Here is a 6000-nt window from a genome sequence, read left to right on the forward strand (position 1 = left end):
CTGATTGGGACTGAAGCTGCTGTTTCTAGGAAAACCACATTCGTCCCACTGGGGCAGGTCTGACGCCGCGTCCTTCCCATATTTCTCCCATAATTGTTGTAGAGAATTTCAGCTGGAGATCTTTCCCAGAAGCAAGTCACTTCACTTTAGCACCTGTTATCAGTAAAAGTCAAGTCAAGTAGGTCTTTAATGTTATTTTTAACTTTACACAGTTGAGTATAGTACAGTTACAAAAGAAACTGTTTCCCTCGGACCAAGGTGCTACTTAAATTAACACAAGACTAACACATACCAACCTAGCAACATACTGTATGGTGCATAATGAGCAAAAACTGTGCAAACATTGCAGGACAGTGCAAAAAGAGAGGACAACTGACACCAACGAGCACAAACAGCACAGTAAACCCAATACTGATAAGGTGCAGTTTGGTTGTGCAATGAGGTAGCAATAAAAATAAATAAAAGTAACTGTAAACATGGCTACAATAAGATAAAAAAATAGTAGTTAAATAATAAAGTGTGTTAATGAGTGTATGTGTGTGTGGTATCAGATTAGTCCCTGAGAGTTCAGTAGTCTGACGGCATGGGGGATAAAGCTGTTTGAGTCTGGCTGTAAAGGCCCGAATGCTCCGGGACCTATTTCCAGAAGGCAGGAGGGTGAAACGATAATGTGAGGGGTGGGTGGGGTCATCCACAATGGTGGTGGCTTTGCGGATGCAGTGTGTGGTGTGAATATCCGTGATGGAGGGGAGAGATATGTTAGGGTTATCTTCTTCTGAAGATGCGCTGGAAACAAACCAGTCTCTGAACACAGAACAACACAGACAGCTGTGATGACGTTTTACTTGCTGCAAGGTGTAGGGAATCCACTTGCAGAGTCTCCGCAGTTTCAGCAAAATGATGGTTTATTGAACAGCAAAAATAATACAATGTAATACAGTGTAGAGACACACCGGGTACTGAAAGGCAGCTCAGACACAAATTGAAGACAGTTCTTCACCCCCCTTTATACCCAAAAAGGCCCTCCCCACCAAGGTGTTGTGTGTAGGTGTTGTGAGTGAATTTACATATAAAGAGTGACCCCCTGGAGTGTGAGGATCCTGAGACGGGGACAGGACAGAACAGGGTAGAGACTTTTATGATCATTGTAATTAAATTCTTATCACCTTATCTTATCCTTATCACCCTAGTGGTGCCAACTGGAACCCCCATTCTCTCCCTGGCTTCCCCCATGATCATAAATTCCTAACATTGTCTGCATTCAAATGATCAACCAAGAACCTTGGGGCATTTTTACCACTTTTCCTTACAAAGGGAAGCCCGGTCCTGACCTCGAGGTGTCAGCCTCTGTCGAACTCGGCCAACTTCGAAAAAGGAACTCCCCTCGCAGTGTCTTTTATTGAGGTACACAAACAGGATATGCAACTGACATTGAACATTGTTTGTCACCATATATGGGGTGGAAATATTCAAGCGACAGTTCTTGAGACGTGTTATTGCTCAATTAAGATCAAGCTGCGGCAGGGTGTTGTTTCCAAGCGTCTAGCAAAATGATAATAAAAAAAGTACATATTTCTCTAACAAGATACTCCAATGATTTTCTCACCTGTCATCACTATCTGTTGTAGGGACTTGCGATCTGAGGCGACATAGTTCCCAAAGCAGACTGTGATGCAGCTGCTCAGGGTGCTTTCAACAGTTCCCCAATAGAGTGTGAGGATGGGAGATGGGCTTTTCTGAGCTTCCGTGGAGAGTAGAGGTGCTGCTGTGCTTTCCTTACTATGGAGCTGATGTTGAAGGACCTGGTGAGATTCTCCGCCAGATGGACAACAAGGAATCTGGTACTCTCTACGATCTCCACAGATGAGCCATCGATGTGCAGCAGAGAGTGGTCACTCTGTGCTTTGTGTTCTTCTAAAGTCAACAACCATTTCTTTGGTCAACATTCAGAGACAGGTTGTTGGCTCTGCAGCAGTCCGATAGTCATCACACTTCCTCTTTGTATGCTGAGTCACCGTTTTTATTGACGAGACCCACAGTCTTGTCATCAGCCTGATGTTGATGATGTGATTCGAAATGTGCATTGCCGCTCAGTTGTGAGTCATCGGAGTTAACAGCAGTGGGCTGAGCATAAAGTCCTGGGTTCCTGCTACAGCGTCTGAGCAGCCGCCTTCGTCGCCCGTAGCTCCTGCGCAGCCCGAGCAGCCGCCTCCGCTGCCCCCTGCGGCCCTAGAACCCGAGGCGCTCCCTCTGCCTCAAATGACTGTGCCCCCTGGGGCTCTTGTTCCTGGCCCCACTCCTGTCCCTGACCCAGCTCCAGACTTTCCTGCCCTAGTCCCCGAGGAGGTCCCGGACAGTCCGACCACCGTGTGTGCCACGCCCCCTGATTATCCACGTGTGCTTCCCTGATCGTACCCAGCTGTGTCCGATTATTTTCAATCAGTCCTGTCTATTTGAGTCCATGTCTTACTAGAGTTCAGTGTCCGTCATTGAAGTCCGTCTGCGTGAGATGTTTCCTGCACCCCGTGTTCCTAATAAATCCCCGTATTTCCCCGTATCCTGCCTGCCTTGCCTGTTTCCTGCCCGTCCGCCGCTCCCGTTAAACGGCGATCGTGACACAAGGCACACGCACATCAACAAGTACCAATGCAGCAAATACAGATGAACAATTTAGGAGGAATACTAGTCAAAGGAAGGAAGAAAAGCAGCCCACCCTATCTCATGGTCACGGACACAAACATCAGGGAGTGTTATGAAGAAGACACCACACTTAGCACCATTGGTTTTACGCAGTGAATTACACCAGAGAGAGTTTTTACATTCTAGCTGTGTTACATAACATTCCTCAGCCTTCAGGTTTTTTCCACACAATGCAGGACACGCAGGGGTGCCAAACAAAACAGCGGAACTGCAGTGTAGCCAATTATTTGTTTCAGTAGTTTTAAGAAAACTAGAACATAAAATGTTTGTTTTACTTAGGTAAAAGTCCAGTTGAAACAGACTTTATTTTTAAAAAGTTAGATTGGCTTTAAGTGATGAAACATGTTACTTGTGTTAATATTGCTTAATGAAGTGTAGGTGACATAGAAGCATGCAGTTTGATGTTTGGGGGCTGTAGTTTTTAATGGGACTATTTGAATATGGAGTACTAGTGTTGTACTTTTTAAGGGTACAGCACACGAAAAAAATACAGAGTATTAAAAGTGCCTCTCTTTAAAGGAACTGAGTTATCTTAGTGTATTTTACATCACATACACTCTCGGTCCGCTGGGGGAGTCCATCCCGCTGTAGTTGGAGAATGCTGCCATCAGTCGCTCGGTGTAGCACTCGCAGGATTTACCAGGCTCCTGTTTAAACTGATGCATCATGCCCCAGTCCATGCGCAGGAGGACCAGTCTCTGAAGGGCTGTCGCATGGTGAGGTCTGTTCTGCCTGGGATCCAGCAGGTCACTGGCAATGTCCTTCAACTCCTTCATCTACAGTGTCAGATGAGCAAACCTCATCTCCCCCTTGAGGATTTGGACAAACCAACATAGGGGCAAGAATTTCTGCTACCTCGTCCTGCTGCCTGAGTGTTTCGCCACGGCACTTCATCACCGAGAAGGAGGTAGAGTCGGGTGCTGAATGGTTATGATCCTCGTCTGCAGGGGGGAGAGGGGAAGGGGCAGGGGAACCACTTGCTACTCCTCCCTCGGCGGCATAAGGAGGAAGCTGCTGTTTGGGCAGCAATGCTTGGGCAGGAGCCACACAGTTTATTTCTGGGTATCTAATTAGCGGACACCATTAGGTCCCTTCAGGGGCTCCACAGACAAACTCATTGACATAATAGAATTGTCACAGAAAAATTCTTTGTCACATTCTCAGTCGACATAGACTGTGTGCTGTTTACATATTTTTGGCACAAACGAAATCTCATATGCATATTGACATATCTTTGGCACAAGTGGACCTCCATCACTTTAAAGAGGGTAAACTCTGGTCAGGAAATTTACGACGTCAGAATAAACTGATTTTTAACAGAAGTAACTGACATGCCCTAATAAGGAAATGCATACAATCAGAATACAATATCTGTGGTTTTTAACAGTGGTAACAATCTGATAATGAAAGGAATCAGATCAACATTTCTATAGCATGTAACAGAGCTTGCTCCCCTCCAGAACTCATTGTTCCAGTAGTTATCTGAAATCATCTGCAGGAGCTATTCTTTTATTTGTATATTAAGCGTAATTATTCATGAATATTATTGATGATGTTTATTTGTTCAATGTTTTTATTTATTCGTATTTATTGTTTATAATATAATGTTTATAATATAATATATATATATATAGTATTGTAATAGGGGTGGCATGGTGGTGCAGTGGTTAGCACTGTTGCCTCACACCTCTGGGACCTGGGTTCGAGTCTCCGCCTGGGTCACATGTGTGTGGAGTTTGCATGTTCTCCCCGTGTCGTCGTGGGGTTTCCTCCGGGTACTCCGGTTTCCCCCCACAGTCCAAAAACATGCTGAGGCTAATTGGAATCACTGAATTGCCCATAGGTGTGCATGTGTGAGTGAATGGTGTGTGAGTGTGCCCTGCGATGGGCTGGCCCCCCATCCTGGGTTGTTCCCTGCCTCGTGCCCATTGCTTCCGGGATAGGCTCCGGACCCCCCGCGACCCAGTAGGATAAGCGGTTTGGAAAATGGATGGATGGATGGATGGATAGTATTGTAATACTTGAAACGAGAGGTACTGCCTGCCTTAGTGATCTTTACTATTGTGTAAGTGTATTCCCACCTGTAGGGGGCAGCAATGGTTGTTATTAGAGGTGCTGAGATTACGCGGCTCAGGGCTGAAGGTGCAAAGTGAAACAGTCATTGACCGTATTTGCCGTGTGTGATGGTGTCTGCATATCGACCCTTTCGAGCCAAACAAACCAGTTCAAAGTACTGTGCGTTAATATATCATATGAATAAATCCACTCAAGAACTAAACTCAATATCGTATCCTCATCATTCAACGCGTCCGACTTTTCCACCTCTTACCACAAGGCAGTGGATTACATGGGGAAATTACAAACAAGGAGAATTTAATCTGTTTTTCCTCTACATTGTCGTTATTCAGAATATTACAGACTATGAACAAAAACGGACAATGTAAGAAAATAAAAAAATGTGTATGAAAGCTAGAGTATTTTTGCAGTGGTGAACACTAGCTGGTTTATGTACTAGCTCACACTCAAGAAACAGCATAAATGCTACTCATACACAGTTGGGGGGCAGGGGTCAGTCCTTGTGCCTGTAATGAGAAGGTCACCAGTTGAAACTAACCCAGCCACAGCACGTCTGTGGGTCCTTGAGCAAGGCCCTTAACCCCCAGCTCCCTGGGCGCCCCAACAGGCAGCTGCACTTCGCGGACAATTTACTCCACAAAGAGTAAGTTGAGGGAGACATAAAAAACAATTTCCCCACAGGGATTAATAAAGTCCATCCATCTATGGAATATTATTTAGCACTATCTAACGTAGAATATAAGAATTATGATTTTATAAAAAGTATGCCAAATATCCATGATATAATCATTACAATGTAAACATTGTAATGTAATCAACACAATGGAACCAACTGAGTATGTATTTGCACCTTTTGTTAGTCTAAGTTTCTGTTAGCTACTTTATGTTAGTCATGAATCTATGAATATTCACTTTTATTAGCGTATATTTCATCATTATGTAAAAGGACAAATATATTATCAACCTTTTAGTGAGACAATGTGTAAACGGCTGAAAATACCAAGGTTTACTACTGAAGGAAGGGATTCACCTGAGTTCACCAGAAGTTCATGGCTGAGTATTTTTAAAAAACCAAGTGGAGCTGCTCGCGCCACTATTATGTTCAACCGAGAGACCAAACGGTAAAAGAAATGACTATCAAACTTATCACCTAGAGGTGAACATAAATCTATACAAATATCACCTGCATGCACATTACTTCTTTTACAATAACCAACTCCTGAT

The sequence above is a fragment of the Brienomyrus brachyistius genome, unplaced genomic scaffold (genome assembly GCF_023856365.1).
Source record: "Brienomyrus brachyistius isolate T26 unplaced genomic scaffold, BBRACH_0.4 scaffold146, whole genome shotgun sequence".
Classification (NCBI taxonomy): Eukaryota; Metazoa; Chordata; class Actinopteri; order Osteoglossiformes; family Mormyridae; genus Brienomyrus; species Brienomyrus brachyistius.